The 25,612-nt window shown below is 28.5% G+C and overlaps 1 protein-coding gene across 1 annotated transcript in view; it reads left to right on the forward strand.

Moving 5' to 3' along the window:
* Positions 1 to 25,612, forward strand: part of LOC132935139 (uncharacterized) — a 494,638-nt gene that overhangs the window by 15,612 nt on the left and 453,414 nt on the right. The gene's annotated exons all lie outside the window — the stretch shown is intronic.

A 25,612-nucleotide genomic window follows, 5' to 3' on the forward strand; every position in this document is an offset into this window, starting at 1 on the left:
TATGCTTACATTGTAAAATAATCATGAAATCGCTTGTGTATTACCTTCACAAGCTTGGAAATATATATATATATTTTTTTTTCTAGTGAAAATTGATAAAAATATCTTAATTTCTCCCAAATTATTATATTATGTATATTAATGTCGATAAAATCTTATACAAATATAATTTCTATGTCAAGGACATGTCTAAAATATCGAAAATCTTAATAATTACATATAACTATATGTAATTGTAGGTTAGACTAAAAAAAAAAATACAAAAATTAAATTAAAGGTCATGATCCATTATGACTCTTTACTTCATCCTTCACAGAGTGTAGATGAAGTAATCTTTAATCGTATTAAAGGTCATGATCCACTATGACTCATTACTTCATCGTTCACAGAGTGTAGATGAAGTAATCTTTAATTTAATTTTTGTATTTTTTTTTTTTTTTTTCGTCTAACCTACAGGAAACTAACCTAACCTAGTGGAGGGGTGGAGGGGGAAATATAGTCGTGCACGTATGCGAGTGATTGTGATTTCTGAATTCGAACCGTACGGATGTTAATTATGAATTGGATGATCTTTAATGTATCTTGAGTTAAACAGTTAACGTATGAAATCATAATATTATGTATAACGGTTTATGATGATAATGATAATAACTATATGTGTTTTTAATAAAATTACGATATTTGTATATGGATTTAGTATGAAAATAGTTTATATTTGAGGTATAAATATGCTGATGTTTATGAGAACTACAGAAATATAATATTTCTCACGTGGATGCATCTAATATGATTTTTTAATACGAATATGAAGTTTGTATATATTTTCATTGAAAATATGATATTATTATACAAATATGTGTACCTATAAATTATTTAGAGTAAAGTCGAATACAATAAAAGCTATATTTATATCAGCATTGTAGACTGTTGAAATTATACATTTTTGCGAGATTTTTAATATATACGTATCGTCTTATTCAGATAGTTTTATCAAGATCTGAATAGTGCCTATATGTGTTGGAGTATAAATATGTTTATATTTATGATCAGTATGTATACGTACGATCGAATATAATAATATAATATAATATTATTATTATTTTATACCTATATAAAACCAAACTATGACTAATTATTTAATATCTACTAGAGATGGCAAGATATATCCTAACTTGTGATGGTAATATACGTGTATTTTACATTATTTGTGAAGTAAATAGGTGAACGGGTATGGTTTCAGCATAAATACCCTCATGTATTTAGCGATAATTGGAGACAAATATATGATTTCTATGTTACACTGATGGAAAATCATAAAAATATAGTGGTCTTGACCGACGTGTTATAGATTTGTGTACTTCAAGACAGGTATAGTGATGAAAATCAGTGAAGATTGTAATGAGAGTATAGGTATATTATATTATATAGCTGACGAGTGAGGCTCTATGAATACAGTTTTTATGATGTTTAAATAAAAATAATAACTTTTAGCAAAAGTATCTATGAAAATACCGGTTTTTAAAGGTAATGTATTACTTATATATACCTATTTTTACAGTGAGATTATGATAATTGAACACATTTTTATTGAATTTATGAAATGTTTACATGTTTTAACATAATATAATGTATGAGTCATAAAACTTGAAATATATCTAATGCGATATGATTGATGGAATGATTTGCAGACTATAGTTATATGTAATTATTAAGATTTTCAATATTTTAGACATGTCCTTGACATAGAAATTATATTTGTATAAGATTTTATCGACATTAATATACCTAATATAATAATTTGGGAGAAATTAAGGTATTTTTATCAATTTTCACTAGGAAAAAAAAATATATATATATTTCCAAGCTTGTGGAGGTAATATACAAGCGATTTCTTGATTATTTTACAAAGTAAGCATATAGAATACCTAATACATGAAAAGTATCAGTGATAAGCATCCATGTAGTATAGATATAACTGTATAAATAATAATAAACTCCTATTATTTTGTATAAAATAAATGCTGGACCATCTGTGTTAGATATGCGTTAAAAATAATTGAAATATATATGGTTTACTATATGATATCATAAGTGAAAGATTATTACAGCTTGACGTAGGTACATTTTATTTTGTTTTTGCTAATATGTGATGAAAATAACTATATAATATTATTTTTCTTATTATCGAATACCATGGAATTTAAATATGATTTTGTAGGTATTATATTGCATTTAATTGTAGTATTAGTATGCACAGCGACGTTGTGATTGATATATTTCATGTATCTACTGTAAATATATAATAATTAATATATGTTTAAGAATTCAGGTATTAAATAAAATAGGTATATATCGAAAGTATTTTATATAAATTATTATTTGAAATAATCAATCGCGTCTATATGTATGCACGAATGCTGTTTAAGTAAATATGTATGCAAATGTATGTACGTGTGTATGTGTGTGTATGTATGTATGTATGTATTAACTATTATATTATAGTGCAACGATATGTTTCGGATGTTGAGACTTGTAATAATGACTCGTTATAGTGATGGTCATGCATTTAGATACATTTAATAACTAAACTGTATATATGCCTTTGATGGTAATAAACTAGACATGGGTATGATATTTTTTATAATATTACATATTATTTAATGAAATTATGATATTTTTGCCCATTTTTTACTAAAATATTATGATGTTTCCATAATATGCTTTATTGCAATTTTGATATTTTTACTTATTTTAGCAAGATTTCTGTATTTACACACAGACAGCTATGTTTTTTTTTTTTTTTTTTTTTTATCAAAATCAGTACATTTTAATGTATATTCACATTGTTGAGTATATTTTTAGGTTTCTGCATAAATTCTACCTACGTATTTAACGAAAAAATGAGTAAATTATAATATATGATCAGGTACTATATTGCATTTAATTGTTGTATATTGGATATCGTTACATCAGTATCCACGGCGACGTTGTGATATATTTCATGTACCTATCTAATGTAAATATATAATAATTAATATATGTTAAAGAATCCAGGTATTGAATAAATTATATACCGAAAATATTTTATGTGAATTATTATTTGGAATAATCGAGTCTATGTATGTATGTATGTATGTATGTATGTATGAATACTGTTTAAATATATAAGAATATCAAATATGTAAGGATATAGGTACACAAGTGTGTGCTTACTATGTAAGTAATATATGTGTATGCCTATATTATGTAGATGACTTATTGATGTGTACCTATATATATATATGAATGTTTATATGTATATATAGTTATGTTAACTATAAAATATGTTTAGGCGTTTGTAATATCGAATATGTATATATGATTTAATGTGGGTTTTCATAATATCATACTAGGTATCGCGTATTCATGTAGGTAACTATAGAACTAAGTGATGGGTTGGTAATAGTTTTTAGTATTATTTTTTTTTACTTATTGTTATATATATATATATATATATATATATTATAATTCTCACTACACTTGACGAATAATAAACGAATAATAATAACAATAATAACAGTTAAAGAGATTTATTTTTTCTCGTATATACCTATAATCCATGTATGTATATATAAGCTATGATTTTAGTCTAATGTAATCTCATACAATATTTCAATGTATGTATGATTGATTAAAAATATAAGTATCTGTAATATTATTCAGGATAGGTTAGCCTGATAGTATTGTGTATATAAACATACAATAACAAGAATGTATGTATGTTCCCACATGTATGCACATTGTAGCATGAGCCTGTATGGAAAATGACTAATAATATGAAAATTTTTAATTGTTAAATTGATAAAGATGTTGGTAAGATAGGTACTACAGATGTGACGTTAATTATTGTATATTTCTAAATTTAGGTAATAAACCGCATAAAGTATCTGCTGAAATGAGAGATATTGTTAATAGTTCTTAATTTTCCGATATTATAACTTATACAATAATATATGGCGGTGGTGTTATATGCCTGTGTGTATGCACACGGTAAAATAAAAATATTATACAAGTGATATGACTGTTGTACGTATGTGCTGATAAAATATACGCATCGGTCACTTGAGTGATATGTAAGTTGTTGATGTGCAAGCACACATGCGTTTTCTCATATGTAAGCGTGAAAAAATATGTTTTCGAGAGTGTTTCGTTGGTGGTGACTGTGACTGGTAATGGTGTGTGTGTTTTTCCCGTGTACATGCATGAATTAATATATATATATGTCGGTCAGGTTATTGATAATATGTAAGTTGTTGTATGCGCGTTCGTGTATGTGTTTTCTCATGCACAGGTATGAAAAATATAGAACACGAGATCAGAGGATCAAGGGATCAAGAATAAGTGATAGGTAATGATTAAGGATTAGTGATCAAGAGGGGTATATGTGTAATAATAATATGGTAGGTGTGATACATAATGTAAAAAATAAATAATACACAAGTGATATGGCTTTTACATGTATGTTTTTCTCATTCGTTCTTAAAATATATCAATTGTTGATTAACAATAGTTAAGGTTTTATTAGCATACAAACATGTAGATGCATGACTAGTCTTGATGAATGTTGTTTTTCTCAGATGTATTACATAACAATTGATCAAGACGTTGTTTGATACATAATGTATCCGTTGGTTCGAAAGTATAAAGGAGATATGAAAATTAATATACCATTGGATATATAATATGGATGAGGCATCATATACGTTTTTATATATTATTACCTAGAAGATGACGAAATACCGAGAAATATATGTTACTCAGATAATGATACAATTTTATAATCCATTTAATGGATAAGTAAGAACCTTGTAAATATTTATTGTAAACCTTAATATTATTTTAATAATTGAAAATACTTTTTATATATCGTGTCTTTTTGTTTCATATAAATTATTTAATTTCCTATAAATATTAGAATAATCTACGTCTCACATTGCGTAGGTGCTGGTGCGGGGTGTTTGGCGAATGTTGATTGAGACGGCTGTGGTGTAACCTTATGTAGCATTATTACCAATAAATAAAAAAACTTTGTATCATGATCGGGGGGACGAGCAGTTAAATATAATATATTCAGGGAGAATCGTAGGATCCTATAGATATAAATAGGTTAGGGGCAGATATGTAAATATCAGAATCTTAAATAATATATTTAAATTACTAGGATTCCATTTCAGTTATAATTATGGTTTATTGTCTACTAAGCACTGACAAATAATAATAATACTCGCAAATATAATATTCCTAAGCTATATTCTATTATAATATGTGACTGTATCGTAGTCATACATAGTCGTAGTGTGTATTGAGATATGAGGTGTATAGTGAACTGCTTTACTAATCCATGGTGTGTGTTGGTCATAGCCCTTGCAATTATGTGTGTGTGTTTTAATATTAATGTATCGATCAGCAGTTAATCGTACTTAAGGTAGAGTTCGTATTATATACATAAGTGTTATGAAACATATAAATATGTTATATTATTATATTTATAATTGTTACAACTTGTTTTTAAATATCACGGTTGTTTTTATTTTACACAAAAATTAAAATATTAAAATGAAAAGTAAGTATAAGCATATTTGTGTTTAATTCAAATATATTAGATTAAATGTTGTATTATTTCAAACATTAAAATAAATGTAGTAGGTATATAAACGGTGAAGTCGAAATAGGATACTATAATTTTTGCATTTAGTGACCAAACTATATACTCAAAGACGACGTCCAAGACCCTCAGAGTCGATATCGTCTATTCTCCTTAGTCAGTATACCTACTAGTTACACAAATTCATAATAATGTGTGTCATAAATATATAATTTTGTGTATGTTGTCGAGTAATCCTTTGAGCTGTATAAAATAGTTAGATCTATGTATTTTAATAGGAATTACAATTTTGTAGTCGTAATTGACGAGGGATGGCGGGGGTGAAAATACTTTCTAGGGTGGATGGATTGGAATGTTTAAATGCATCCACGTAATTGCGACTATGTTTTTTGTAAGTATGACTTTTGTGTCTTAATATATTGATATGTACCTAAGCTGTATAATATGTTTGGTTGTGTGTGTGTGTTTGTGATGTTGTATGTGTGAATATATGTACATAAACTAAATATAAATGAATACTGCATATACATATATATTATAATATGTTTGGGTGTTTGTGATACCTGATGAATGTGTGTATGTATGTATATAATATGCGACTATGTAAGTATCTAAATATGTATGAACTATCCTATGGGTATATGAGTGTAAGTGTGTTGTGCTAGAGAAATGTGTGAATGAAACTCATCATCATCTGTAAACGATTAAACGATTGACCATAATTAAATACCTATAATTAATATTTCCGTATGTTGTCGGGGAGAGGAATGTGTGAATGCAAGCGAATGTACCTATATTCCGACGTGTATATTTTGAAAATAAATATTTTTACAAGTTTATGTCTGTGTGTGTTTGAGATTTATTCTCATGTATAACGAAGGACTGGGTGGCTTGTTTGTATACTATATGGAATACTGGAATCGTGTGTGTGTGTGTGTATATGTGATGTGATGTGATATGAATGTATGTATCTATGCATGCATGCGTGTACCTATGTATGATAAGGTATATAATATATATGTTGAGCTTGTGTGTGTTGTAAATATTATTATATAAGTTCAGAATGAAAACTGATGAGTACTGTATAGTGTGTAATACCATATTATAGTTTGTATGTGTATGGTTATATCATATTTATATGAATAAATATACCTATGCGTTTTATTGATATGTAAGTAATAAGTATATAATATTATGGTATAATATTTGTATATAGGTATGTGTGATGTTGTAGGTACCTTATATTATATTATGAGCATAACGTATGTTCGTATATATGTATGTATGTATGTATGTATGTGTATGTGGGTATGTATGTATGTATGTATGTATGTATGTATGTATGTATGTATGTATGTATGTATGTATTTATTTATTTATTTATTTATTTATTTTTATAAACGGACATGAGTCCTTAACAAATTTTTGTGTGTATACATGGTAATAATAATAGGTACCTTATATAGTTACAAGTTACAAATATAGACAAGAATATTAAAAGAGTAAATAACAACAAAGAAAGAAGTAGGGCGAGACATGCTAAACAAAATCAAAGGTAATGGAATTACCCGCAGCCATTAGGGTATTAGAAGGACAGTTCATCATATAATTTGTTTTATATGGGACGGGATGGAATAAATCATTGCATCTTGTGTTACGGTGATTTACTTTAAAACGGATAAGGGAAAGGAGCTCATCACAATCGACATTCCCTAAGAGTAAATTGTGTAAAAATTTTGATAGAAGTAAAGTGCGTCTAGTTTTGAGCGGAAGGAGATTGATAAATGATAAAACTGAATCATAGGAACTATGAGGTGGTCTATAGATACTAAACTTGAAGGAAATGAAACGGAGGAAGTTATTTTGAACTGATTCGATCGCATCAATCTGTTTAGAAGTGTTATTAGTCCAAATTAATGGACAGTATTCTAGGTTTGAGCGAACAAGGGCACAGAATAAAACTTTTAGAGATAATGGATCATTGAATGATCCACAAGTTCTTTTGATAAAACCCAGGTTGCGCATTGCCTTATTTTTTATCATTTCAATATGGGCCGAAAAATTTAGCTTAGAGTCGAAAATGACACCTAGGTCTTTAAAGTTTGTTAATAATTCAATAGGAGTGCCGGAAATGTTGTAATTGTAATTGATGACATTTTTACTTAGGCTAAATCGCATAAATTTACATTTGTTAATGTTTAATAACAGGCGATTAGTTGAGCACCAGGATTGAATGTTATCGATATCGTTTTGTAAGTCGAGAGCGTCACCTTGATTGTTAATTATTTTTACCAGTTTAAGATCATCAGCAAAAAGAAAAACACGAGAATTTTTTATAACATTCGGAATGTCGTTTATAAAAATATTAAAAAGTAGAGTAGAGAGGTGATCTCCTTGCGGGACCCCGGATGGTACATTGAATTGATCTGATTCAAAGTTCAAATGTTTAACAACGATATTACGGTTTGAGAGAAAAGAGCGAAACCATGAAAGCAGAGGGTCAGAGAACCCAAACAATTTTAATTTCATAAATAATATTTCATGGTTTATGCAATCAAATGCTTTAGACATATCAGTGAAAATGATATCGGTTTGCGTATGGGCTTCGAAAGAGTCAAGTATTATTTGTTTAGTGATAGCTAGGTTACAATTTGTTGATCGCTTAGGTCTAAAACCATATTGATGACGAGTGAGAAATGAGGAGCAATAATTATTGATTTTAGTAGAAATTAGTTTTGAAAAAAGTTTAGGAATAACTGATATTTTTGATATTGGCCGATAGTTAGAAACATTTGTTGGATCGCCTTTTTTAAAAACAGGATAAATAAAAGAGTTTTTCCATAGGTCGGGGAATATACCGTTTAGGAGTGATAAGTTAAAAATATAGGTTAATGTTGGCGCTAGTATAAATCTACAATTATAGAGGAAGAAGGCTGGAATGTTATCGGGACCGACGTTAAAATTGATAGGGAGAGCGGTAAGCTCTTTTAAAACATCGACCTCCGTGAAAGATAAAGACGAAAAGGAAAATGAATGATTATTACTTAAAGAATTTTTAATACAAGGATCCAAAGTGGTTAGTTTGTCTGGCTGAGGGTAATTTTTAAAGAAATACTTAGCAAATAAGTTAACAATATCATATCCATTATCAGCTGACGTTGTGTCGAGCGTAAGGAGGTTTGGTATTGAATTATTATTACGACGATTGTTAACATATTTCCAGAGAGACTTAGGGTTTAATTTGACAGATAGTTGAACTTTATTAGTATAGTTTTTATAATCGTGTTTAGCAGTTCTCTTACAATTAGCTCTCAAACGGGAAAAGTTATTATAATCAGATGGGTCATTACATTTTTTATACAAAGAGTGAGCAATTTTTTTTTGTGTTAACAATATTTTTAACTCAGTAGAATACCAAGAGGGAAATCTGTTTGATGAGACATGCTTTTTTGGTACAAAGGTACAAATTGCTTTGTTTAAACAATTATAGAGGTGGTTAATTAATTCATTAAGACTAAGGTTAGTAAAAGTACTATAAGATAAATTATCTGCTAAAAATTTAACAATAACAATATAATTACAATGTTTAAAATCATAATAACAATCTGTTGGCTTAAGTACATTAAACTGATTATAATCAATAGTAACATTAAGAGCTGGATGATGCTTATCTAATGGTAATAGTGGGTCAGGATCATTAAGGACATTAAGGTGAGCGTTTGATAGGACTAGATCTAAAGTAACATCATTTTCGTTACGAACATGGTTAAGCTGGTTAAAGTTGAAGTAAGATAGCATATTTACAAAATAAGAATCAACTTGAGAAGTGAGATTAATTGGAAGCGATAAATTAGTCCAATGAATTGATGGTAAATTAAAATCCCCTAATATTATAAATTTTGCAGATGGATAGGCTAAGTATAGGTCATTTAAAGCGGAAAAAACATTTTCATACGTTATAAATGGGGAACAGGGAGGTATATAGGTATGTATGTATGTATGTATGTAAGTGTGTATGTATGCATGATATGTATGTATGTATGTATGTATGTGTATGTGGGTATGTATGTATGTATGTATGTATGTATGTAAGTGTGTATGTATGCATGTATGTGTATGTGTGTTTGTATGTATGTATATATAAGTTCAGAATGAAAACTGAAGAGTACTGTATAATGTTTAATAGTATATTATAGTTTGTATGTGTATGGTTATATCATATTTATATGATGCGTTTTATTGATATGTAAGTAATAAGTGTATAAATTGTATAATAATATGTTCAGGGGTTTGTGATAATGATGTGTGTATAATTGTTTAGATATATGTAAATACCTATGTATATTATATGTAGACTATATTATAATATATTTGAATGTGTGTTTGTTTGAGAGGTATAACGTGTGTGTATGTATGTATGTATATATGTATGTATGTATGTATGAATATATATATATATATGTATGTATGTATGTGTATGTGTGTTTGTACATAAGTGCGTATGTAAGTAGGTATTTATAGATGTGATAACTGATAACATAGATATGATAACGCGTTGGCGGGCTCGCGCGCGTTCGCGGCGGCCCTTTGTAAAGTATAGTGGTTGTGGTGGTGGGGGGAAATTATACATCTCGTACGTATGCAAACGATTGTCGTAAACACCAGTTAAATGAGATAGAATATACCTTGTAATCATAAGCGAGTAAGTTGCGCAGCGGAGTGGTTGTCGTATGGAAAGCGACCGGTTCGAGTTCGAATCCGGTTCGGCAACAAAATTTTTAAATTATTTTCCGCGGCTAATTGATAGGGAAGAGTGGCGGGGGGAATATCGTACAAGTGCGTGATTGGTGGTGGGGGTATATGAAGAGCGGGGTAGCGGGGGGAATGTCGTGTACGTATGTGATATGGGTTGAGCAGAGGTGTATAGATGTATATGGGTTGAGCAACGGGTTTCGCGGGTTGAGCAATCAGGTATAGGGCTGAGCCAGCAGGCTGGGGTTCCAGAACTCTCTTTTTTATCCTACTATTATAGATTAGGGACTAAGGAAGGGCTTTTAAAATCTTTATATTCAAGGTCTCAATTTTCAATATGCCAAAAAAATTTAATAACAATCATGAACTAAGATAGTATGGACTGGTGGCGACAAGATGGTCGGGTGGTAGTGGTGCGGTCATGTTTTAAAACGTAGTTTCCGTAGAGGGGGAAATCTTGCAGCCGAAGCGATCGTAGTGTTATTTTCATGAACTACCAAGTATCAACTATTCAACTGTTCCGTTCGTTCGCTGGTCGGCGGGCGCGCGCTGCCCAGTGGGCGTGCGGTGGGTTGTACTCTTCTTTGTTATCTATTATTTTTACTTATTTTCCCTCGTAAATTCTTAAATAATATAAATAATAAATTGTGTTTATTATTTATTATTAGTATTAGTTCATGCTAAATGCTAATACCTATACGGCTATAATATAATATACCGTAATATACTTATACAGTTTTACATATATATAAATGATTGTAACCTTATTAATATTTTTTTTTAACTGTTATACGCCCGACAGTTTTTCAGTCAGGCCGTTTTGGCCGGTGCACACTTGGCTGGGCGTATTGCGCTTGAAAGTGACCGTGGGTACTTGATTCTTGTGCAAGCATCAAGCATGTAAAATTTTAACTTGTAAAATGTAACACTTTAAGAGAACGGTTAGTGAATCGTGAATGTTTTGACTGTGTATATAACTATTTAATAAAAAAATATTTTTAATTTTTATACGCTAATCAGCCTAAAACTGAAGATCTGAACCCACATTTCGCTACTGCAGTTATTGCTATTTCGATTTAAATAATATATTTTATGGTGTTATTTATTAAAAGTTACGGAGGTAAGTAAAATTTAGTTGTATAATATTATGTTTCTATTTATAAAAAAATAGTATCGAAATTTTTCTTAAAATTAAAATGCTATTGCTATTAAAATCTTTAAATATACACTAATATTTTCTTTTTATATTTGTTCTAAATGCATACTTAAACAACAAACATTAACAAACACAATAATAATAATAATTATACAATAAATTAAAATATTTTAAACTTTTTATTGAAAACAGGAGTAGGTAGGTACCAGAGATCAATCGTTATGCTTGCATACAAACATAATGTTGTTCCATGATACAAATACATTATTAATTACTAAGATAGGTAGGGATATTATTTTTTTTTCACTACTTTTAAATAACAGGTATTATACATTAGCTTAATACTTAACTAATTTAGATTTTTTTTTCAGTTGACTACTTTTCTTTTTTAGATCTTTATTTTGTAATGCGGTGTGTTGCCCCATCCGCATTGTAATATAATAACTGATAATATATGTCATTATATCAGTTTTATGTTCAGAACACGGGAATACTGTCAAGTGTCCACTTTTGGACAGAAGCTCGTCAACACAGTTTTGAAAAATATTTTCACTATTGCAATGTATTTCAAAAGAATCCTCAATTGCTGAGATGATTTTGAAAAATCCTTGATTTGGATGTTGTAAACCTCCCCTGGATTTCATGTTGGTTAATGTTGCCTCAGGAATATTAGAAGAGTTTCCAGCTAAATATAGTACAGTTAATTTAATTAAGTAAATTTTTATTAAATTAATTAGTAGGTACTAACTTGTTTGAATAGCCATTTTACAAGTAATGCATTTTACATGATTTAATAATTTTCTACTGACATATCCACATATATAATAAGTAATACAATCTTTTACTGTTGATTTATAATAACTATGATCAAAAATATCATCAGCTTCCCACACATCAGTATCTAAAATCTCATCTAATCTACGAGCTAGATTTTGAATTTTTATTGATCTCACAGATTCTTCAGTATTAAAAACTTCTTTAATGTCGTGCAAATTAATTTTAGGAGCTGTAGTTTCCAAAATTGTGCAGTTTCCTGTTCTTGGAGGTTTTAAAATTGAATAAGCGGATAATATTTTGTAGACCTGCAAGAAGGTTGGTGTACTTGGGTGGTCATTTGGACCAGTAGCTTGACGAACTACACCAAAAAATTGCTATAATGTTAAAACAAAACAAATAGGTAAGAAAATATTACAACAAAATATTTTTATTTTAATAGGCTAATGGAAGCAAGTAAGTTAAGATGAAATAGGAAGTACTACCATAGAACCTGCAGACCATGAATGTTATCAAGCCTCCTGCATAACATTTAGCCATTTAAGATATAACTAAATGTGAATTATAGAAGTTACTTACTTCTAATTTATCCTGATTCATCTTATAAGTCAGTACATATTTAAATCCAATTTCTTCTAACAAGTATTTTGATAGTTCCATTGTAGACTTTATTGTAACCCTAAGACCTTCAGCAATTGGTTTTGTTAAAAAATTGTACTCATGAATTTTTTTATTTACTACATTTAATTCCCATTCATCAATAAATTTTAGAGCGTCTTCTAAAACCTAATATAGGTATAAGTAGTTTATATTTTATTTTACCAATGTGTAGGTATTTAAAAACTACTCTTCATTACCTTAAAATCTTTTGAATTTTTTCTTATGCCCTCTGCTGGAAATTTTCTGTTCAACGAATCAAAAATATCATTAAACATTTTTGAAAAATTTTCAGTTTCTTGGGAGTCTTTTAATTCTGGAACTTTTACATAATCTCTGTAATATTTTAATCCTATTGATACAGAATTACTTAACATCTGAAATATTAAAAAAAGTTTTCAATAAAAGTAGTTAATAATTGCATACCTACATTGATGTTTATTTATACCTGGGTGGCTAACTTAACATTCATTTTTGAAAAACTGTCCAAAACTAAATGTCTGTTTGTAATTTTTGGACAAACTCTTTTGGACATTTGTTTTAAGTCTTCTTGGTGCAGTTGTACATAATGTTCCCACTTTATGTAATTTTTTTCATTAGACACCTAATTATTGTTAAATAAATATTACGTAATACTTAATACTGATTATTTTGTTCTATTTTATAGTTTCAATAGTAGAACTAAAAATTAATTAGAAATTACTATTTACCCTTAATGTTTTACTATTGTACAATCTGTTTCTAACAGTCTTAACTAAATGTGGTGCGTCAGAGAAAAATAAATTTTACGATTTTTGTCCATTGGATGTGTTATATAATTGTTCAAACTGCCAAGTTTACCACATATTCCAAATTCATTCCATAGCCTCCTGTTGGTTGAACTCGCATCACTCACTACACCATCTATCTTTGCTCCAGCATTTTCAAGAAGGGCTATTGCTTTAACAACCAACTGAGTGAGTACAACTCCTAAAATATTTTAATGATTTTTATTACTGTGAATTTTTACAGGTTTATTTTATTTTAGTCACCTTTGACTGATCCTTTTGATGCAAATACTGCAATTGGCTGAGTAATATTAGAACCCAAACTTTGGAACATCAGTACTAGTCCGTGATCAGCTTTTTGACCAGAATTTAAGGAAGAATTATCTTTACCATAATCTTCCAAACCAGTATAAGACAATGTTTTAGTGTCAACATTAATACTCTCACGTAAAAAAATCTCATCAAAAAGCAGTACTCCGTGTTTTTCGGTATCTTTTAAAAAACTTATTTTGGTCTTAAACAATTTAAAAAATTTGTCATCAAAGCCACAATCTGATTTAACCATAGTTAAATATTCACGAATTGTTCGAGAGCAAGGTAAAGGCAAAATACCTTGTTCTCTTAGAAATTTGTATGTGGACGAAGACCTGTTAAATGCATAATTCATGATTGATGAGTGATTTAATTTAATATAATTGAGAATAAAAGGTTAGGTTAGGTACCTGATGTGAAATAAAATACAAAGTAATATCCAGTTCTCTGAGTACCTTCTATTATTTGGTTTTACCTTACTACTGTTAAAAATTTCTCTAATTAAAATTTGTTGTGATTCATTAACATTATTGTTTTTTAAAATGTCAACAACAGAATTTTCTGAAAACTTTTCCATTTCATTTTGCAAACCAACTAATTTATTTTGAATTTTTGCTACTTTATTTTTGTACCTGATGATTAATGTTTAAACATAGATTATTTATACAGAATTTTATAATAGTATTTAAAAAAAAAAATATCCAACCTTAAATTCAATTTTTGTATATTATGTTTTTTTTTCTTTAATATAAACAATGTTTTTGCACGATTTGGAGTTAATGTGCCGCCTAATCTTTTTGTTCTATTTTTTGTTAAACTGTCATGTTTTTTACTGCGAAATGCTGTACAAATTCTATCACACCAATTACACCTTTTTATATTTGAGTTGTGTAGAATAAAAGAGCATTTCTCGTGTCTCCAAATATTATTGGTGTTTTTAGTACCATATTTAACTGAAATACCTAAAGAAGGAAAGAGCCTGATCATATTTATAATCATACGCCAATCAAATAATTTTATTTAAACATAAATATGATGAGCCTATGTACCTGGATAATTCAACGCATTTGGACCACCTGCACATATATTTTTAGTATTGAATAATTTAATTAATTTTTCAATTTCCAGGGTTGAATAAGTTGTAATTTTAGGCAATGTTAACTCTTCTTCACTAAACATTCTATCAAATAAGTAACATCTCACTTGTTGGTCATTAGTCACAACAATTCGTTTCTCAATGATAATTTTAACAATATCATTAGTTTTATCATGTACAGCATTAAAAAATGTCAAGTCGTCACAATCACCATGGGAGTGCCAACTATTTGGTAATGTTACATTATTTTGAATATTTTTTAAACTAAATGAACTTTCAATTGATGTATTTAAAACCTATTCAACAAGATATATGAATATTCTATAAATAATGCATTTAATATAATCTACATTTTATAACAAATAATACTAATCAAAACGTAATCAAGTGCTAACTGTAAAATAAATTATTGGTTACTTACACCAAATGAGTTATTCATAATAGTCGAGTATTTGTCGTCCTTATTAGTCGACCATGACAATTGTCTCCTACATTTAATAACCTTTCCATTACTATTAGGGCTGTCATCAAGAATCCTCTTACTAGATGCCTAAGGATTGTATAAAATAATGTAATGTGATTTATTTTATCATAGGCTGAATAACCATTTCACTCGGGATTGTTTTTCTTATACAATATTATATCATTGAATTCAAATTTAATACCATCCATTATACAGTGTCCCACTTGAAACCTACTGTACAGCAGAGTGACATATACTTACCCACCTTTTAATTATTAAGCTTACCAAAAGGTTATACTACAAGATGTCTACAACCAACCAACCAACCTTTGCTAATTCAGTTTGATCATCATCAAAAATTTTAGGAACAGCATCTTTTACTAGTCTCAATCGGACTGGCTTAGGAAACTTCACATCTAAAAATGTATTATCTTCTGCATACGTTTGTATAATATCTTTAGGTAAAAAATGTTTTTCACACACAAATTTTATTTTGCTTACACGTCCATTTATTTTTTCTATAATATTTGTCCAAGAATTTAAAGAATCTTTTGGGACACCAAAGAAAGAACATTCACCATCAAAACTTTTACAATTTTTTATACTACACTTCCTAGACATTTTTAAAAAGGATAAAATAAAAATTCAAGGAAAGAAATTGTGGTATAGTTATAAAAAATAAAATCACAATGTAATATGTATAATATCGTCGGTTAAAAGGCTATTTGCTGTAAGCGACACATTTCACACTGTTAAGGAGAACCCAAAAACGATTTTATCTTTTTTTTTATTTTCAAAATGGTATAACTTTTTTTGTTTTATAGTTAATCCTTCAATTTTTTTTTCACATATACGTATTATATTTATCTTTAAGATAAATCTAATTCCATAGAGTAATATAACTTTTTGATTTTTTAGTAAATACCTACATTTCATTTTTGGCGTTTACCACATTTTAATTTGCTTACTTGTACTTTTGTCGCTTACGTTATTTACTAATAAAATGCTTCAAGCGCCATCGAAAAATGTATTAAACGACACAATATACACACGTCATTACAATTAATAACAAGTCAATTTTAACAAGTTTTTTTTAATAAATTTGAATATTGCTTTCTTATTAATTTATGAATACATTTTTATATTTTATAAATAATAATAAACAAAAACAACTCGTTAGGTAAAAATAAACAAAATACAACTCGTACAATAAAATAAAAAAATAAATAACATAGAAATGCAATAAAAAATTAAAATCAAATTATTCGTCATCACTACTTGTAGATGATTCTTCTTTTTTAATAAATTTGAATATTGCTTTCTTATTAATTTATGAATACATTTTTTATATTTTTAAATAATAATAAACAAAAACAACTCGTTAGGTAAAAATAAACAAAATACAACTCGTACAATAAAATAAAAAAATAAATAACATAGAAATGCAATAAAAAATTATTATTTTTTTAAAAATTAAAATCAAATTATTCGTCATCACTACTTGTAGATGATTCTTCTGTATCCGTTTCATCTAAGCAGTCAGCTTTTTCTTCACTAGTATTCATACTAAAATACTCTAAATGGTATGAGTTAGGAATAATGCCATCCCTGCACAATTTATACAGATCGTCATATTTTTTAGTTGCAATGGTTAGTGTACGTTGATAACATTTAGAAACTTCTAATTTTTCATGGTTATTCTTTTTCTTTTTTGCTAGCGTAAGAGGTACCTCTTCTGCATTATACGAAAAGTAAACATGTATGGTAATTTGCTCTTCTGACAATTCGTTCATAATTTTTGTGAATACAAATGACTTCACTTTGGATATTTGAATTTTTTGTTTCCCTTCGTTACATTTTAATTGAGGACTATACCACTGTGCAGCAAGCATTTTCCAGTCCAAAAAATCTATATACTTAAGATCAATAACTATATAAGGTTTTGGATATATTCTAGAATTTCTAATTATGGTCGGCCATTCGGATGGACCCCATATGGTTTTTTTTTTAATACAGCGTTCAATCACTGAGTGTACTGAATCTACAGGCATATACGTGTGTCCTGGCAATAAATATGTTATTTTTATTTCCTTAATTTTAGTCCATACATTCATTAAACCATATTCTATCATAGTCATCATCGCTCGGTTTTTATTTTGTCCCGCGCAAGAATCACAATATAATGCAACTGATTCAAATTTATTCTGTTCATTAAATGCAGTTAGGTATTTAAAGATACATGTTACTATTTCATTAGAGCCACGTAAACCATCTATTTCTCCCCATAAGTAACAGTAAGAATTTCTACTTCCTGATTCGTATACAGTACAATTATAAGTACTATATTTCCTGCTATAATATAAGTTCATGTTGTCTGAATATGGTGTACTGAGCACTTTTTGTAAGTCAAAACTTACACAGAGAAAATTTCCATCGCATTTTGATAGCTCTTGGTCAAAAATAAATGCCTCTTTGCTCTGTTCTTTATCAATTGCGTGTTCTTTTTCTTGTTGAAGTTCATTTTCATTTAAATCTCCTGTTTCTTTTATATTTTTGAATTTAGTACATTTATTACACTTGTCCTTTTTAGGTAAATGAAAACCCAAATTAAACTTTTCACGAAAAATTCTTCTAAATACAGCACTTGACACATTTTTTAACCCATTTGATTCACAGTTACTTTTGTATAATCGAAAAACGCGTTCAATACTTTCAAATTCTTTAGGTAGATATTTTTTTGTTGTTGAAGATCTACAATAATGAGACTGAACAGCTGGAAGACTTTCTATGAATTTATAAACATTTGATAAAACTGGTTCATCCGTTTTATTTTTGGGACGGCCTTTACCACGACTATCGGGATTTGACTTTCCCAAGGGTGACAATTTTTCAAACGTGTAACTTAAAAATCTTTGAGTAATATTTAATGTTTTTAAAAGATACTGCTGGCATATCTTTTCTTTTCTTTCATTTAGAGTAAAATAATAAAACCTTGTTATTTTACGCAAATTTGACATTTGTACACGTTTCCTTTTTATTTCTGATTCTTCCATGCAACTTATCAAATAGTCACGTCTTCCATTTCGATCACTTATATTCCAGTATTCCTCAAAAATTATTTCCCTTTCGTCTTCAGTAAATTTATTTTTACAATTGTTCTGGCATTTTGTTTTTGAACATGGGTTAGGCTGAACACTTTTTCCTTTACCACTTTGTTTTTCATTTTTCTTATTTATCTTTTTGTTACCTTTTCTTTTCTTTTTCCTACCTTCAATACCCACAATGTCACCTGATACACTTTTAGATGATAACGTAGAATTAGAACTATCTATATTAGTTCCAAATAACTGGCGAGAGCAACCTTTATCATTATTATGACTAGGTGAATCGGTACTTAAAATGGTATTATTAGGTGGAACCCAATCATTTGTGTCTCTACTACAGGTCGTTTCAGATATTATACTTGTTTTTTTTTACTCATGAACTGACATAGGAGTCTCCCCAAAGTTAGATTTATTTTGCATTATTTCATTAAATAAATTATTTGTTATTTGATCGATATCACGTGCTTCAATTGACATCTTTCGTTTTTTATATTTTATATTTTGGTTTGGTTCTCCTTTATGATTAATCATCTTAAAAATCATTTTTGTCCTTGACTGCATGATGATGTTCAGAAAGCTACACAATAAAATTTTTTTTAGAGTTAAAAACTTATTATTATTTTTATAGTCGAAAAGTGGGTAAGTAAGTGTTTCTCTGCTGTGCAGTAGGTTACACGTGGGTCACTGTAATATATGATATTAAATTTGAATTTAGTGATATAATGTTATAAATTATAATTGTATACGAAAAATAATTCTAAGCGGAGACAGTTTGTCAGCCAAGGATAATATTTTAAATTACTTATAATATTTATAATATTATTATTATTAATACGGTAGCTATTAAGTTTAATTAATATTATTTGTATAATATAATAATATACTTTAGAAGTTTCAAGCATCCACGAATAATATTTATTTTTTTATTAAGGAAAAAAAAGTATCGACAATGGGACCATTGGCTTGTTTTACCAATTTCACCAAAAATCAAAATCTATTTTTTCAAAAACCGATATTGTGTAAAAATTACAGTTTTTCCTTAATTTTTTTTTTGGTTTTTACAGTCACTTTTGAAAACTACTGGGAATTTTATATTTTGACCTCCTCAATGCGTCAACTAGATTCACTTTAATGCCGAGTGCCGGAAAAGATATTGAAGTTGAAAATCGAAGCATTGTTTCGACTACTTTTCGTGTACACAGACACAAATAAAATTTAAAATTTAAATTTAAAAAACTACCATCATTGTAAAATCATTACAATATATCATTACAATCATTACAATGTCATTTAACGCTCCGCTCAGAATCTAAATTAAAATCTAAATTACCTATGTAAAATTTAAACATCATAACATTTTGAAGTCAAGATTTTAAATACAATTAAATAATAATATTATTATACCATGTTTAATTAAATTAACATTTAATCCATTGATAGTATATACTTTGACGTACGATCCACGTTATTCATATAAATATTTTCGAATATGAATCTGATATACTGATTCAATTAACTATAATATTAATAACTATATTTAAATAACGTGTCTATAAATATTTATAAGAATAAATGATAAAGCTGTTCCTTATTTCCGAATAACTATTATTAGACAACGTCGACATACATATAAAGTGAGCATCACGCTCACATAGTAAATACCCGGGTCCCGTGCAATATTTTTATCACCACCTTTTATTTAGTTGGTCTAAAAATTATAGAATAAACTTTATGCTCTAACAAGAATTAAAATGTCATTGATCTAAAATATACATCGACAACTACGCCATTAGTACAAATGTCATGAAAATAATAAACAGGTAGTTTTGATTTATGCAGTTGTTTCTTAAAAGAATGTAAGTCACAATATTATGTATAATAGTGAATAGAAACACAAACACTGTTAATGTAGGTACTAATGTAATGAATAATAAAATGCATAATAATAATATAACTTAAGTTGTTATTATATTATTATGTTTATACATTTTAAAAAAGTAGATAAATATTCGATCTCAATAAGTTTATTTATACGTGGTTTCATTTGGTACCTACATCAAGTTTTCAGCTTCAAATACCGTACTATATTTATAAGTATGCATTGAAAACAATAGGTATTTTATGGTGTAGGTACTTACCGAAAAATAGTTGAAACCCTTCGTGTGTTTAAAGCGCATTAAATGACACAAACACTAATAGGTAATAATAAAATATTATCTTATGTGATCCACTATCCACGTTCTATTCAACAAATTTGACGATTACTTTATTATTATCATCAATATAAACAATAATATAATAATTATTATTTATTATCATAAATTATTTGGCGGTTTTAATCGTTATAATAATATACTACCTCCAAAATATTATACAGCTGTCTTACATTATCTGTAATTATTATGATCAAATTGAACTAACCTAAAAATCGATATCCCTTACCGCATTTTTTTTCTTATCTATTACATACCACGCATTTGTTTATACAACAACAATGCTGTAAGCGACAAATTAAACTGTTATAAGCGACAATATGGCGTATACATCATTACTAAAAAAAAATTGGGCGTTTAACACATAATTATTATGTCGTTTACTGCTCATTCAATAAATAAGAATGTCACCTAAATCAAATGTTGTCGCTTACACAGCATTTTTTTCATACCTGTCGCTTACAGCATAAAGTTTGATCATTGATAACACGTTATAAAATAATGATATCACTGCATGAAAACTATCTATGGATCCGATAGAACGTCGTCTACAACGCTGGGTACCTAGTGTCGCTTACAACAAAAGTGTCGCTTACAGCAAATAGCCTTTTAACCGACGATATGTAAATATATTTATTTGAAAAGTACATAATATATTGAATTATAACGGTTTTAGATCCATGGATACTTGCATTTCACAGGTAAATAAAATAACAAAGTTTCAATAAGAAATCGAGAATCTGTGGCTTACAATTTCAAACCATTTTAATATTGTGTATTTATTTATATAATTTGAAATAGTGTCAACTCTTTCAAATAGATAGCGTTTCAGTCGCTAAATTTCTCCCACTACAGAAATACCGTTGAATAACTTGACCGCAAATATTAACACCGTCGCCAGTCCATACTATCTTAGTTCATGATAACAATTGACCAAGTTCCAAGAGAAAATACATTTGCTTTGCGCACAATTGCAACTCAACAATCTACAGGAACTGGACAAGGTTTTATAAAATGCACATGCAAGACAAAGTGTCAATCCAAAAAATGTTTGTGCGTAAAGAATAATATTTTATGCAGTTCGAAATGCCATTCATCATCTGTATGCTGTAATAAATGAATAATAACCAATAAATAATAATAAACATATTTTGATTTAATACATTACCTAACATAGTTATTTTGGCATTCTATAAAATTCCTGGTAAATCTATAGATTTCCTAGGCATAATATAAATTAACATTCAAATTTAATACATTGTCAAATAGTTCAAGGAATTATATAGAATGCCTAGGAAATTTATAGAATGCCTATATTCAACACTTTGCCGGTAACATATATATTATGTTAAGTAAAAACATTTTTAATTTAGTAATTTATTCAATAAAATTTAAAAAAATTTAAAATTAATGCGTATCATCCTTCCCCCTGTGACCAATGGAGAGTGGTATAGGGCTATAGGACTACAACACTTTCTTATGTATACTCGCTCAGAAATCAAGAGGGACTAGGTAGGGAGTATTTGCACTGACATTAATGAGTATGGAAAATCTTTATATATAAATCAACTAGCTGACCCCGTGCATTTCGTTGCCCGTTAAATGTACCAACTCTATATGACTCAAAATTTGTTTAATTCGTTATTTAATATTTGGTGTATGGTTTTCAAAATTTATCTTAACTTTTCTGATGCCCGGAATAAAAATTCTGATTCGCAGCAGTATTTTATCAGTTAGGCATCTACCTGCAGTAGATTGCGGACCCCGTGCTGTTTTACGTGCACACATAGAAATTTGGAGTTATTTTAACTACAATGATAGTCAATGTTACACGCATTTGAACGTTGATTTTGAGCTAAGGCTGTCTTGCAGTTGAATTGACATCAACGTTGGGGTTAAATTTGTGTGTGAAATATACGACAAATTGGAGTAATTATTAACCATGTTTGTGGTTAATTTAACATTAAGACGTGTTACAGTAGCCGTATAAAAGCTGAGTAAATTTATAATCCTTGAGCGTCGTTTTAGTTAAAATAATTGTCGTAATTATCATCATCCTAAGCTCGCTTAATAGCGAGTTAACTATTATTTGGTGTTGATTTAACCTCTGAATTCTGTGATTTTACTACATCCGACACATTGTAATAACATTATCAGTAGTTATCAGTGTCATCACTAACGTCAAATTAATTTATTACAGGAGTGAGCTGACATATATTGGTGTTGTTTTGACAACAGCAAGTTTTAAAATTACACTTCATCAAATGTTAAATTAGATTTTGTGTATAGTGAATCTAACCTTAAATTCGTTTAAATCAGGTTAGGTTATAGTCAAAATAATTTTTAATTTTGTATAAAAAATATTTGTTTGAAAAATAAATTTAAGAAATTTGAACTTTTAACACTATTGTGGTGAATACTGAATTATGACCATGCTTATTATAATTTTTTTATATCTATGTAATAAACAAACACAAGTTTAATTAGAATAACATTTATTTAAATTCAATATTTTTTTACAAATTTAGAACGATAACTGATAAGTATATTAATATATAGTTTTATTAATAAATTCTAATTATAAAAAAAAAGTTTACAATTTACAATGCATATTTTAAAGTAGCATACATTTTACCATTCTCTAGAACTCTAGCCACAGTTGGTGTTGAATCAGGTAATTCATTAATATAACAGCCAATATGATTTGAAATATTTATTTCTTTAGTATTTTCAATTTCATATGCATGGTGATGTGGATGAAAACCAATGCTTGAAATTGGACTGAGTATAAAATAAAGGTTCCTTATTATTTCCCCAAAAATACAGCCATCAAGATTTACATCAATAACCATAAGTAAGCTTTTTTTATAATAAACTCCTTTAAATTTAAGCCAAGAAGCATTAAAACAAACTGGGACTAATTATTGAGGAAACTTGTACAATGGTGCTGGAAACTCAGAATTGACAATAATCTCTTTTCCAGTTCCTAATTTCAATTCATGTTGAAAACCAGTTTTTGAAAGAAGGCGACTAACCATTTGAAGTTGTAATTTATAGGCTAATGTATGACCAAGATTTATGCGACAAGGTATTGCATTTGCCACACCTTTCAAAATCTTATGCTTTGCTTCAAACCGTATACATGATGTTAACTTTATTGGACCATTTTTCAATAACATACGACCATAATGGGTTAAAATATGAAATTTCGGTTTAAAATTGCTTTTTGACAATATGAGATACAGTCTATTATGTTGAGTTACAATAGAATCTAGTAATAAAGCACAATCACTTTGTATTCTACGCGCACAGCATAAATCAACTATCTGTCGTAATAAAATATATAGTTTCCAATTTTGAGAATGTTTTGGGACTAACTCACCTACAATTAAACCAAAATTTCTTACTAGGCATAACATCTCCGATGCTGACATAATAACTACCCCATTATTTAAGTTGTTCTGATTTATTTTTGGAGGACAGTTTTTGCGTTCAGTAACACCGTAGTCAAAAAGAGTTATTCTAGAATTTAGTTGGTTCAAAGTAAAATATTTTTTATCAATAAGATTTTTAATTACTAGTGCCATGTCATAACGTGCCACTCCTTCAGGAATATCGTGCATAAAATCACAAACCATATTTTGTACAACATGAAAATTGGGCACTTTGTTAAATATACATCTTTCATTTAATCCAGAATTAGACACACAGTTTTAAATAATATCGGTTTCATAATTATTTTCATTCCGTATTAAAGTGTCAACTTCGCGTACCATTTTATGAAGATCATGTTTAGAACAACGACAAATTCGGCAACAGTAATTAGCATTAAAACTTTCAACAAAACCCAGAATTGAATTTAGACCTAAATTGTCTCCTAATACCAAACCAAGAGCAAAGAATATTGTAATTTCGACCGAGTCAACTTGTATTGTAATGCCATTGGTTTGAAGATCTTTCAACTCATTGATTAGGGATGAAAACATTATTTCATTTGTCACTTTATTAAATCCTCGATCAGTAGAGTGAAATAAAAATGCAACAAAAATTTTTTCCAAGGCAGACAAATATTCGGGAGGAAATGCTACTACTGAAAAATAAATACATCCCATTTTATGTATTCCAGAATGTGAACCCAATGGGTTACCTAATTGAACAACATCATCATAGTATAAGTAAATAGGGAATACAATTTTGTCTGAAAAATTACGTTTCATTTTTTTCTAAGTGGAACCATCCAAAATGAAATCATGGTTTCATTATTGGACAAGGATTCATTCATAAATTTAGTTGCAGTTTTATAAATATCAGGAAGTTCAAAGAAAGCTTTCAGATTTCTTTTTAACGAAAGAAAATGTCCTTGTACTGGTACCATTAAAAGTCTATCTTCCCCAAGAACAGTTTTTTTTCTTTTGTGTAACCTACAACTATAGTTTTTGGTATGATGAAAAGATCATTTGAAACTAAGTATTTCATGCGAAGGTGCTCAGTTGTAAGATCTAAAAACGGATGTTGAAGAGCATTAAACATTTCTTCAATTTCAAATTTTGTTGAGAAACTACTTAAGTTTAAAAGTGGCATAATCTTTGACTTCAATTCAAGTACTATATCACTAGAAAATAATTCTATGACCCCGTCTATTATTTCTTGCAAAAGCATACTTGTTACAGACGG

This window comes from Metopolophium dirhodum, chromosome 1, assembly GCF_019925205.1.
Source record: "Metopolophium dirhodum isolate CAU chromosome 1, ASM1992520v1, whole genome shotgun sequence".
In the NCBI taxonomy this organism is placed as follows: Eukaryota; Metazoa; Arthropoda; class Insecta; order Hemiptera; family Aphididae; genus Metopolophium; species Metopolophium dirhodum.